We start from the raw sequence: 14247 nt of genomic DNA, 5'->3' as shown, positions 1-14247 counted from the left end.
ATTGCAAAGAAAGAATCAAGAAGGAAGAAAGCAATCCAAGCGCAAGAGCTCGAAAGAACACAAGCAAATCACTCTCTCTAATCACTATGGCGTTGTGTGGAATTTGGAGAGGATTTGATCTCTTTGGTGTGTCTAGAATTGAATGCTAGAGCTCTTGTAGTAGTTGGGAAGTGGAAAACTTGGATGCAATGAATGGTGGGGTGGTTGGGGTATTTATAGCCCCAACCACCAAATGTGGCCGTTGGGAAGCTGTCTGCTCGATGGCGCACCGGACAGTCCGGTGCACACCGGACAGTCCGGTGCCCCCTGCCACGTCATCACTGCCGTTGGATTCTGACCGTTGGAGCTTCTGACTTGTGGGCCCGCCTGGGTGTCCGGTGCACACCGGACAGGTACTGTTTGCTGTCCGGTGTGCCAGTATGGGCGCGCCTGACTTCTGCGCGCGCTGCGCGCGCATTTAATGCGCCGCAGGTAGCCGTTGGCGCGGAGATAGCCGTTGCTCTGGAGTTGCACTGGACAGTCCGGTGCACACCGGACAGTCCGGTGAATTATAGCGGACTAGCCGTTGGAGTTTCCCGAAGCTGGCGAGTTCCTGAGGCCGCTTCTCCTTGGCGCACCGGACACTGTCCGGTGTACACCGGACAGTCCGGTGAATTATAGCGCGAGAGCCTCTGGAAATTCCCGAAGGTAGCGAGTTCAAGTTGGAGTCCTCTGGTGCACCGGACACTGTCCGGTGTACACCGGACAGTCCGGTGCTCCCAGACCAGAGGGCCTTCGGTTCCCACTTTGCTCCTTTGTTGAATCCAAAACTTGGTCTTTTTATTGGCTGAGTGTGAACCTTTTACACCTGTATAATCTATACACTTGGGCAAACTAGTTAGTCCAATAATTTGGGCAATTCAACCACTAAAATTAATTAGGGACTAGGTGTAAGCCTAATTCCCTTTCAGGTGCACCAGGGAATTCCACTCTGAACTCGCCACCTTCGGGAATTCGGGAGGCCGCTCTGCTATAATTCACCGAACTGTCTGGTGTAGCACCGGACTGTCCGGTGTGCCAAGCGGAGCAACGGCTCCAAGTGCCAACGGTCATCTGCAAAGCTACAGTGAAACGCTACAGTGCGCGCCTGCGCGCGCAGAAGTCAGAGCAGGCGCACCGGACAGTGAACAATGACTGTCCAGTGCACCACCGGACTGTCCGGTGGCCCCACTTGTCAGAGCTCCAACGGTCGAAACACAATGACCTGGTGACGTGGTTGGCGCACTGGACAGTGTCCGGTGGCGCATCGGACTGTCCGGTGCGCCATACGACAGCAGCCTCCACCAACAGTCATTTTGGTGGTTGGGGCTATAAATACCCCCCAACCACCACACTTCAATGCATCCAAGTTTTCAGCCATCAAACCTCATACAAGAGCTCTAGACTTCATTCAAAGACACAATCAAAGAGATCAAATCCTCTCCCAAGTCCGGAATCACTCCAAACAAATTAGTGACTAGAGAGAGAGACATTTGTGTTCATTTGAGCTCTTGCGCTTGGATTGCTTTTCTTCTTCCTTCTTTCTTGTGTTAAACTCACTTGTAATCAAAACAAGAGACACAAGTTGTGGTGGTCCTTGGAGTGGACTTAGTGTCCCATTTGATTGAAGAGAAAGGCTCACTCGGTCTAAGTGACCGTTTGAGAGAGGGAAAGGGTTGAAAGAGACCCGGTCTTTGTGACAACCTCAACGGGGAGTAGGTTTGCAAGAACCGAACCTCGGTAAAACAAATCACCGTGTCATCCGCCTTATTTGCTTGTGATTTGTTTTTTGCCCTCTCTTTCGGACTCGTTTATATTTCTAACGCTAACCCCGGCTTGTAGTTGTGCTTAAAGTTTGTAAATTTCAGATTTGCCTATTCACCCCCCCTCTAGGCGACTTTCAAAGCCCCTGCAACAAAAAAAACTCTAGCAAGCATCATTACCATGAGTGTCGAAAAAGACCGCATCGATGGTCTTCGACATTTGATGAATAAATAGTCACCGCAAGAGGTAGCCTAGACTACCCTCGCGTGCGACAAATCCGAGCAAAGGCCGCCTAAAGGGTGCAACCGGATGAGCACAACAAGTGCGCGATGCGAAGTCTTTTCTGAAGACAAATCCGAGCAAAAGCCGCCTAAAGGGTGCAGCCGGATGAGCACAACAAGTGCGCGACTCGAAGTCTTTTCTAGAGACAAATCTGAGCAAAAGCCGCCTAAGGGTGCAACCAGATATGCACAGTAAGTGCGCAACATCACCTTATTGGTGCGAAGTCTTTACTATAAGACATCCGAGCAAAAGTCGTCTAAGGGTGCAGCCGGACATGCAAAAATATGCGACATCACCCTAATGGCACAAAGTCTACTACGATCCCCTCAAAGGTGCGAAGTCCGTACTAGCGAAGACTGTACTATCCGGCACGGTCGAACAAAAACCACCTAAGGACGCAACCAGGTACGCGTCATAAGCGTCCAACATCGCCGTGGAAAGAGAGGTCCCCATCCCATTTCACGTGCCACACCACCACAATTACAAATCGGGACAACTTCACAACAAGCAATGTCATCATAGTTTACATACACACAACGAAGGGTCATCGGCCACATTGCACAAATAATAAAAATCGCATCTTGTTGCCCTCCCTCTCTATTGCAAGCTGGGGGAGGCCAGCGTTTTCACTTACTACCGCAACACGAGAGCGAGGGCAGCAAACATGTTACATCGGCTCAGCCTTCGGAATAAGGCCTGCCTCACGAAAATTAAACAACATCATATTCAACTCCTCGCCCTCAAAAAGATTCCGAAGATCCCCCTCCCCAATACACGTCCCAGACATCGAAGATAGCAAATCTCGTTGGCCGCCCCGATCTAGCCGAAGACGGGATCGTTCCATCCCCATCCGTCGATGCCTCCCACTTCGCGACATCTCGCCAACATTGTGCTTCGAAACCACCTTTCGCTGGCGGTGCTCTTCGGTCATCACCCCAGCCGGGGGAGCAAAAACTTCGCGCACTTCAGGCTGCGGCAAGGACTCCGTCATGGCCACATCCAATGCAACAAAATAATATAAATCCTCATCCGAAGACTCCTCAATCCACGAAAACGGGCTCCCAAACTCACCCTCGTCTGATGACCAAGACTTAGTTTCAGAACCAGACAAATTTCCACTAACAGGCACTGCATTCGCAGCCGCCACAAAATTAATATCATCAGTAGGGGTTGCTTGCGCAGGCTCGGACGTTGGAACCTGCGTAGCAACCGACTTTCAGTATTGAGAGCACCTAGAGGGGGGTGAATAGGTGATCCTGTAAAAACTTGAAACTTAATGCCACAAAACTTGGTTAGGAGTTAGCACAATAAAGCCAAGTGGCTAGAGAGGAGTTCTAGCAAGACACGATAACCACAAGAAGATCAACACAGATAGACACAGTGGTTTATCCCGTGGTTCGGCCAAGTTCAACACTTGCCTACTCCAAGTTGTGGCGTCCCAATGGACGAGGGTTGCACTCAACCCTTCTCAAGCGGTCCAAAGACCCACTTGAATACCACGGAGTTTTGCTTTGTTTACTATATCCCGCTTGCGAGGAATCTCCACAACTTGGAGCCTCTCGCCCTTACAATATGATGTTCACAAAGAAGCACGGAGTAAGGGAGGGATGAGCAACACACACAAGACACAAAATCAGAGCAACAATACGCACACAAGTCACAACACGAGCTCTCAACACAACTCAAAGAGTTCTCTACTCAAATGGAGCTCTAGTTGCTATCACAAAGAATCGAATGCGCGGAATTGAAGTCTTGGTGCTTAGGAATGCTTAGAGAATGCTTGGTGTTCTCCTCCTTGCGCCTAGGGGTCCCTTTTATAGCCCCAAGGCAGCTAGGAGCCGTTGAGAGCATTCCAGGAAGGCAATTCTTGCCTTCTGTCGCCTGGCGCACCGGACAGTCTGGTGCACCACCGGACACTGTCCGGTGCAGATTTCTTTCCTTCTTTGGCGAAGCCGACCGTTGGAGATTCAGAGCCGTTGGTGCACCGGATAGTCCGGTGCCCCCTTCTGACCGTTGGCTCTGCCACGCGTCGCGCGCGGATTACGTGGCCGACCGTTGGCCGGGCCGACAGTTGGCTTACCGGACAGTCTGGTGAATTTTAGCCGTACGCCGCCGACGAAGTCCCGAGAGCGGCCTTTTCACTAGAGCCAGCCTGGCGCACCGGACACTGTCCGGTGCACCACCGGACAGTCCGGTGCATCCAGTCCGAGTAGCCTTTTTGGCTGTACACAGCCAACTTCTCCATAATTGTTTCTCCTGTTTCTAGCACATAGACACAATACATTAGTCTTCAAAACAATGTACTAAGTCTAGAAACATACCTTTAATCTTGATTTGCACTTCTTGAGTCCTTGGCATACTTTAACACTTAAGCACTTGTGTTGGACACTTAATCACCAAAATACTTAGAAATAGCCCAAGGGCACATTTCCCTTTCAATCTCCCCCTTTTTGGTGATTTATGCCAACACAATAAAAAGTAACTAAAAGAAGTGCAACATCAATGCAAATGAAAACTCAAATTTGTTTTGATTAAAATTTGGCATATTTGGATCATTCTATGCCACCTCTTGGTTTGTTTTTGCAAATCAACCTCAATTTCCTATCTCTAAGTTAAACACACTTGTTGAGACATAAAGAGAGTTGTTCCAAGAGAAATTGATCAAAGATTTCAAAAACTCCCCCTTTTTCCCATAATCAACCATTCTCCCCACAAGAGGCCAACTTTTGACAACAGAGACAATAAGAGATTTTTGACAAACCAAAAGCTCTATTCTACTATTTTCAAAATTCTCAAGTGGTAGCTGATCCATTTGTTGCTTTGGCCTTATTTTCTCCCCCTTTGGCATCAAGCACCAAAATGGGATCAATCTTGGCCCTTTAACCCCATTGCCTCACCAAAATCTTCAACTAAGAGTAAAAAGGCAATAAGAGTACAAAGATGAACTTGGAATCAGTTACTCTTTCATCGGAGTGCAGTGGAAGTCTTGCATGGTCCAAGTCCACCTTTTTCCTTTCAAACCTCCTTTGAGACTAAATTAAGCAACCTCAAGCACACAGTTAGTCTCAAAGGGTCAAGTTGTAGCACATCTCCCCCTAAATATGTGCATCACTTGCAAATGGACTTATGAGGTCCGGGGAGTGCTTGTATAACTTGAGCACCATAAATAAACAACAAAATGCATTAAGGAACATGGTCAAGGCATAAAACACATGTATGCTATAAATCAATCTAGGTTCCGCGAATCTAAGACATTTAGCTCACTACGCAGCTTGCAAAAGGTCGACTCATCTAGAGGCTTGGTAAAGATATCGGCTAGCTGGTTCTCGGTGCTAACATGAAACACTTCGATATCTCCCTTTTGCCGGTGGTCTCTCAAAAAGTGATGTCGGATGTCAATGTGCTTTGTGCGGCTGTGTTCAACAGGATTATCCGCCATGCGGATAGCACTCTCATTATCACATAGGAGTGGGACTTTGCTCAGATTGTAGCCAAAGTCCCTGAGGGTTTGCCTCATCCAAAGTAGTTGCGCGCAACACTGTCCTGCGACAACATACTTGGCCTCAGCGGTGGATAGGGCAACGGAAGTTTGTTTCTTAGAACTCCACGACACCAGGGACCTTCCTAAGGATTGGCACGTCCCCGATGTACTCTTCCTATCGACCTTACATCCAGCATAGTCGGAGTCTGAATATCCAATTAAGTCAAAGGTAGACCCCTTTGGATACCAGATCCCGAAGCAAGGCGTAGCGACTAAATATCTAAGAATTCGCTTCACTGCCACTAAGTGACACTCCCTTGGATCGGATTGAAATCTAGCACACATGCATACGCTAAGCATAATATCCGGTCTACTAGCACATAAATAAAGTAAGGACCCTATCATAGACCGGTATGCCTTTTGATCAACGGACTTACCTCCTTTGTTGAGGTCGGTGTGTCCGTCGGTTCCCATTGGAGTCTTTGCGGGCTTGGCGTCCTTCATCCCAAACCGCTTGATCAAGTCTTGCGTGTACTTCGTTTGGGAGATGAAGGTCCCATCCTTGAGTTGCTTCACTTGGAACCCAAGGAAATAGCTTAACTCGCCCATCATCGACATCTCAAACTTTTGAGTCATCACAATGCTAAACTCTTCACAAGACTTTTGGTTAGTAGAACCAAATATTATTTCATCGACATAAATTTGGCACACAAAAAGATCACCATCACAAGTCTTAGTGAATAGCGTTGTATCGGCTTTCCCAACCTTGAAAGCATTAGCAATTAAAAAGTCTCTAAGGCATTCATACCATGCTCTTGGGGCTTGCTTAAGTCCATAGAGTGCCTTAGAGAGCTTAGACATGTGGTCGGGGTACCGTTCATCCTCGAAGCCAGGGGGTTGCTCCACGTACACCTCCTCCTTGATTGGCCCGTTGAGGAAAGCGCTCTTCACATCCATTTGGAACAACCTGAAAAAATGGTGAGTAGCATAGGCTAACAATATGCGAATTGACTCTAGCCTAGCCACAGGAGCAAAAGTCTCCTCAAAGTCCAAACCTGCGACTTGGGCATAACCTTTTTCCACAAGTCGTGCCTTGTTCCTTGTCACCACCCCGTGCTCGTCTTGTTTGTTGCGGAACACCCACTTGGTTCCCACAACATTTTGCTTGGGACGAGGCACCAGTGTCCAAACTTCATTTCTCTTGAAGTTGTTGAGCTCTTCCTGCATGGCCAACACCCAGTCCGGATCTAGCAAGGCCTCTTCTACCCTGAAAGGCTCAATAGAAGAGACAAAAGAGTAATGCTCACAAAAATTAACTAATCTAGAGCGAGTAGTTACTCCCTTGCTAATATCACCCAAAATCTGGTCGACGGGATGATCCCTTTGAATCGTCGCTCGAACTTGGGTTGGAGGTGCCGGTTGTGCTTCTTCCTCCATTACATGATCATCTTGTGCTCCCCCTTGATCACACGCCTCCTCTTGATGGACCTGTTCATCGTCTTGAGTTGGGGGATGCACCATTGTTGAGGAAGAAGGTTGATCTTGCTCCTTTTGTTCCTGTGGCCGCACATCTCCAATCGCCATGGTGCGTATTGCGGCCGTTGGAATGTCTTCTTCATCTACATCATCAAGATCAACAACTTGCTCTCTTGGAGAGCCGTTAGTCTCATCAAATACAATGTCGCTAGAGACTTCAACCAAACCCAATGATTTGTTGAAGACCCTATACGCCTTTGTATTTGAGTCATAACCTAACAAAAACCCTTCTACAGCTTTGGGAGCAAACTTAGAATTTCTACCTTTCTTCACTAGAATATAACATTTGCTCCCAAATACACGAAAGTAAGACACATTGGGTTTGTTACCGGTTAGAAGCTCATAAGAAGTCTTCTTGAGGAGGCGATGAAGGTACACCCGGTTTATGGCGTGGCAAGCCGTGTTCACAGCTTCCGACCAAAACCGTTCGGGTGTCTTGAATTCTCCAAGCATTGTCCTCGCCATGTCTATGAGCGTCCTGTTCTTCCTCTCTACCACACCGTTTTGCTGTGGTGTGTAGGGAGCGGAGAACTCGTGCTTGATCCCTTCCTCCTCAAGGTACTCCTCCACTTGAAGGTTCTTGAACTCGGACCCGTTGTCGCTCCTTATCTTCTTCACCTTGAGCTCAAACTTATTTTGAGCTCTCCTTAGGAAGCGCTTGAGGGTCCCTTGGGTTTCAGATTTATCCTGCAGAAAGAATACCCAAGTGAAGCGGGAAAAATCATCAACTATAACAAGACCATACTTACTTCCTCCTATGCTTAGATAGGCGATGGGTCCGAAGAGGTCCATATGAAGCAACTCCAAAGGTCTTGATGTGGTCATCACATTTTTGGCATGATGAGAGCTTCCCACCTGTTTACCTGCTTGACAAGCTGCACAAGGTCTATCTTTTTCGAAGGTTACGTTTGTTAGACCTATCACGTGTTCTCCCTTTAGAAGTTTGTGGAGGTTCTTCATCCCCACATGTGCTAAGTGGCGATGCCACAGCCAGCCCATGCTAGTCTTAGCAATTAAGCATGCATCTAGACAGGCCTCCTCTTTTGCAAAATCAACTAAATAAAGTTTGCCGTCTAGTACACCCTTAAAAGCTAATGAACCATCACTTCTTCTAAAGACAGACACATCTACATTTGTGAATAAGCAATTATATCCCATGTTACAAAGTTGACTCACAGACAACAAGTTATATCCAAGCGACTCAACTAAGAATACATTAGAAATAGAGTGCTCGGATGAAATAGCAATTTTTCCTAGTCCTTTCACCTTGCCTTGGTTCCCATCACCGAATATGATTGAATCTTGGGAATCTTTGTTCTTGACGTAGGAAGAGAACATCTTCTTCTCCCCCGTCATGTGGTTTGTGCATCCGCTGTCGATAATCCAGCTTGATCCCCCGGATGCGCAAGGCAAATTTAGGCTTGGGTCTTAGGTACCCAACTCTTGTTGGGTCCTACAAGGTTAGTGACAATTGTCTTAGGGACCCAAATGCAAGTTTTATCTCCCTTGCATCTTGCCCCTAACTTCCTAGCAATCACCTTCTTATCCTTTCTACAAATAGTGAAGGAAGCATTGCAAGTATGAAAATTGTAGAAGATTCATAGTTTACTTTCCTAGGAACATAAACAACATTTCTTCTAGGCATAGCATTTTTCCTAGCCAAATTTCTATCATGCATAATAGAAGAACTAGAAGCAATCATGGCATGAGAATAAAAAGCATCATAACTTCTATAAACATTCCTAGAATGTCTCCTATCATGATACATGAAGGCATGGTTCTTTTGAGCACTACTAGCCAAAGGGGCCTTCCCTTTCTCCTTGGCAGAGATGGAAGCCTTATGACTTGTTAAGTTTTTGACTTCCCTCTTGAAGCCAAGACCATCCTTAATTGAGGGGTGTCTACTAATCATGTAGGCATCCCTTGCAAATTTTAGTTTGTCAAATTCACTCTTGCTAGTCTTAAGTTGGGCATTAAGACTAGCCACTTCATCATTCAAATTAGAAATTGAAACTAGATGTTTACTACAAGCATCAACATTAAAATCTTTACACCTATTGCAAATTGCAACATGTTCTACGCAAGATGTTGATTTATTAGCTATTTCTAACTTAGCATTCAAATCATCATTTATGCTCTTTAAGCTAGAAATAGAGTCATGGCATGTAGACAATTCACAAGAAAGCATTTCATTCCTTTTAATTTCTAAAGCAAGGGATTTTTGTGCCTCTACAAACTTATCATGTTCTTCATAGAAAAGATCCTCTTGCTTTTCTAATAACCTATTCTTATCATTCAATGCATCAATTAATTCATTAATCTTATCAACCTTAGTTCTATCTAGGCCCTTGAATAAACATGAATAGTCTATTTCATCATCGCTAGATTCTTCATCACTTGAGGAAGCGTAAGTACTAGTATTATGAGTGCTTACCTTCTTTTCCCTTGCCATGAGGCAGGTGTGATGCTCGTTGGGGAAGAGGGCCGACTTGTTGAAGGCGGTGGCGGCGAGTCCTTCGTTGTCGGAGTCGGACGACGAACAATCCGAGTCCCACTCCTTTCCAAGGTGTGCCTCGCCCTTAGCCTTCTTGTAAGCCTTCTTCTTTTCCCTTTTGTTCCCTTGTTCCTGATCACTATCATTATCGGGACAATTAGCGATAAAATGACCGATCTTACCACATTTGAAGCATGAGCGCTTCCCCTTCGTCTTGGTCTTGTTTGGATGCTCCTTGCGACCCTTTAGCGTCGTCTTGAAACGCTTGATGATGAGGGCCATCTCTTCCTCATTGAGTCCCGCCGCCTCAACTTGTGCCACCTTGCTAGATAGCACTTCCTTGCTCCTCGTTGCTTTGAGAGCAACGGTTTGAGGCTCGTGGATTGGGTCGTTCAACGCATCGTCAACGTATCTTGCCTCCTTGATCATCATCCGCCCGCTTAAAAACTTTCCAAGTATCTCCTCGGGTGTCATCTTGGTGTACCTAGGATTCTCACGAGTATTGTTCACAAGATGTGGATCAAGGACAGTAAAAGACCTTAGCATTAGGCGGACGACGTCGTGGTCCGTCCATCGCGTGCTTCCATAGCTCCTTATTTTGTTGACGAGGGTCTTGAGCCGGTTGTACGTTTGGGTTGACCCCTCGCCCCTGATCATTGCGAATCTCCCAAGTTCGCCCTCCACCAACTCCATCTTGGTGAGCATGGTGACATCGTTCCCCTCATGTGAGATTTTGAGGGTGTCCCAAATCTGCTTGGCGTTATCCAAGCCGCTCACCTTATGGTATTCATCCCTGCACAATGAAGCTAGAAGAACAGTAGTAGCTTGTGCATTTTTGTGAATTTGCTCATTAATGAACATGGTACTATCCGTACTATCAAAGTGCATTCCATTTTCTACTATCTCCCATATACTTGGATGGAGAGAGAACAAGTGGCTACGCATTTTGTGACTCCAAAATCCGTAGTCCTCTCCATCAAAGTGGGGGGGTTTACCGAGGGGAATGGAAAGCAAATGAGCATTGGAACTTTGCGGAATACGAGAATAATCAAAGGAAAAGTTTGAATTAACCGTCTTCTTTTTCTCGTAGTCGTTGTCGTCGTCCTTTTGGGAAGAGGAAGATTTGTCGCTGTCGTAGTAGACTATCTCCTTGATGCGCCTTGTTTTCTTCTTCCTCCTGTCTTTTCTTTTGTGGCCCGAGTCTGAGTCAGTAGGCTTGTCATCCTTTGGATCATTGACAAAGGACTCCTTCTCCTTATCATTAACCACCATCCCCTTGCCCTTAGGATCCATCTCTTTGGGCGATTAGTCCCTTTCTTGAAGAGAACGACTCTGATACCAATTGACAGCACCTAGAGGGGGGTGAATAGGTGATCCTGTAAAAACTTGAAACTTAATGCCACAAAACTTGGTTAGGAGTTAGCACAATAAAGCCAAGTGGCTAGAGAGGAGTTCTAGCAAGACACGATAACCACAAGAAGATCAACACAGATAGACACAGTGGTTTATCCCGTGGTTCGGCCAAGTTCAACACTTGCCTACTCCACGTTGTGGCGTCCCAACGGACGAGGGTTGCACTCAACCCTTCTCAAGCGGTCCAAAGACCCACTTGAATACCGTGGAGTTTTGCTTTGTTTACTATATCCCTCTTGCGAGGAATCTCCACAACTTGGAGCCTCTCACCCTTACAATATGATGTTCACAAAAAAGCACGGAGTAAGGCAGGGATGAGCAATGCACACAAGACACAAAATCAGAGCGACAATACGCACACAAGTCACAACACGAGCTCTCAACATAACTCAAAGAGTTCTCTACTCAAATGGAGCTCTAGTTGCTATCACAAAGAATCGAATGCGCGGAATTGAAGTCTTGGTGCTTAGGAATGCTTAGAGAATGCTTGGTGTTCTCCTCCATGCGCCTAGGGGTCCCTTTTATAGCCCCAAGGCAGCTAGGAGCCGTTGAGAGCATTCCAGGAAGGCAATTCTTGCCTTCTGTCGCCTGGCGCACAGGACACTGTCCGGTGCGGATTTCTTTCCTTCTTTGGCGAAGCCGACCGTTGGAGATTTAGAGCCGTTGGTGCACCAGACACTGTCCGGTGCACACCGGACAGTCCGGTGCCCCCTTCTGACCGTTGGCTCTACCACGCGTCGCGCACGGATTACGCGGTCGACCGTTGGCTGGGCCGACAGTTGGCTCACCGGACAGTCCTGTGCACACCGGACAGTCCGGTGAATTTTAGTCGTACGCCGCCGACGAAGTCCCGAGAGCGGCCTTTTCACCAGAGCCAGCCTGGCGCACCGGACACTGTCTGGTGCATCCAGTCCGAGTAGCCTTTTTGGCTGTACACAGCCAACTTCTCCATAATTGTTTCTCCTGTTTCTAGCACTTAGACACAATACATTAGTCTTCAAAACAATGTACTAAGTCTAGAAACATACCTTTAATCTTGATTTGCACTTCTTGAGTCCTTGGCATACTTTAACACTTAAGCACTTGTGTTGGACACTTAATCACCAAAATACTTAGAAATGGCCCAAGGGCACATTTCCCTTTCAAGTATCACAAAAAATAAAACCCTAAACCCAACGCCCCTAACACGACCCCGCCACCTGCAAAGGAGCAGCCACCGCTGCAGGGTCTTCGCCAGCCGGCGCAGCTGCCGCTGGAGCGTCTTCGCGAGTCGACGCAGCTGCCGCTGCAGAGTCTCCACCAGGGTCGGTTTGTGGTGCTGGTTGCTCTTCAACCCCCATCCTCGCATCTTCTGCCTGAGTCAACAATATTTCCAGGCCACCGAAGTCATCGACTTCTTCATCGTTCATCATCTACAGAAATAGCAAAAAACATATGAAAAAAATGTCACACACATGCTCCAACGTCCGGTTGGACCTCTCTCGGATAGTATCACGGCCATGAGGGCCCCACATCCTATCATAAAGCGCCCCAGCGGACCGCTTTAACACCTCGTCTTCGATCTGGAAGATTCCACGGTCGAAGTCCTCGTTTGCCCGGTCAAAGACTTCGAAATGCCTGCATCCCTCACGGGACAAAACATTCGCAGCCCCCTCGCAGGTAATGAGCGAGGCAAAGGACATGATACCCATCACGATGGACGGGAGCAACTCCAACTCCTCCTGCAGCCACCCGAGGAAGCGGAGGCCCACCTCTTTGCCGGATGTGTCGAAGGGGCGGTACGCGCACCAAGCTGATGGTACGCGTCCACGAGCAACGCGTGTGCTCGGTCGACCCAGTGCGGGTGGAGGCCTCCGCTTTGTCCGCAAAGCTGTGCAGACTCCTTTGCCCCAACTCCGCGTCGGTGGCGCGCTTGAGGGTGAGGCTGGCCTCAGCACGGGCAACCTAGGCCTCGGCGCGGGCTTTTTCCGCGTCTTCCTTTTCCGCTGCAAGCCAGCGCCCGAGGTCCTCTTTCTCAGCCTCCGCCGCTGATAGCTTTTCTAGCAGATTGCGACTCCTATTTTCTGTCGCCGATTTGTCTCGCACAGCCTCCATATGCTACGTTCGGAGCCAGTTCAATCCTCCCCTCGAGTCCCTGCCTTTCGGCAGAAAACTCCGAGATCAACGCCCCCGACGCAATGTGCTCGGCGAAGGCGGACGCCTGGCACAAAAGACTGTCAAAAATTTGGAGCCATGGAAGAAAAACGAACTCCAGAAGCACTGATCACTCACGTGTCTCAGCTGCTGCGCAACTGAGGCGGCCACGTCCTTCGCGGCGGCGGCCGAGGCAATTTCACCGCCAGCGCAGAACTTGGACCACGGGTCCTGCGAAGACCCTTTCGCCACGGTCGGCGCGGCCACCGGACCAGCCACCACCGGCGTCGGGACAACAACCATTTGCCCGGACCCTGCTCCTACATCATGGTCACGTCAGAAACACAAACTTCGCGTGAAAAAAAGTCACCAGCAAGACCTAGTCCCGTGTGGGCGTCGAATATTGGGACTCCGCCAACAAGGTAGTCATCCACAGAAATATCCATGGAGCCTTCAGCGCTCGCCACCACTACCTCGGCAACGCGCGGTGGCGAGGGAGGCCTACGCTCGTGTGTGGGCGCGGCAGGCTTCGCGCTCACCCGCGCAATTTTCGCCTCGCGCCTCGGGTCCCCCACCCTGGCGAACGCTCGGCGCTTCTATGGCGCATCTAGGCGATCCTTCTCCATCACTGCTGATACAACAACACCAACATTCCGTCCGTAAGGGAAAATTTTCATCTCACAAGCTAATCGAGATGTAAACATGTCCTCGTCGGCCGCCCCGGGAATCGGAACATTCCTAGGCCAGCGACCCCCGGTAACCTTCAGCATTTGCACGGAAGATTCCCGGAGCTCGGGCGAAGACATCGTCTCCCCGGGAGCCGCACAAGTCTCTAGTAAATCTGTAGCAAAACGATCGGAAGCCCTCGACCCCTCATCTGTTGTACCTAATTTCCTCTTCTTGACGGCCGCGCCCAGCGCTGTTCCGCGTGAAGGACCTTCGTCGGCCATGGTCATCGCCTTTTTCCCCCGGCGAACATCAACATTGGCATAGTCGTCCCCCGGGTAGCCGGCATACGACATACGATTTAACTCAAACACACGGTTCAACCTAACATTTGAATCGTGGATATCCCAACCCCTTAGAGTTTCCGTCTTCGGCACATATTTTCCCACAATCTTCGCGG

Source organism: Zea mays, chromosome 3 (assembly GCF_902167145.1).
Source record: "Zea mays cultivar B73 chromosome 3, Zm-B73-REFERENCE-NAM-5.0, whole genome shotgun sequence".
NCBI lineage: Eukaryota > Viridiplantae > Streptophyta > Magnoliopsida > Poales > Poaceae > Zea > Zea mays.
Note: the sequence above shows the minus strand (reverse complement) of the source record.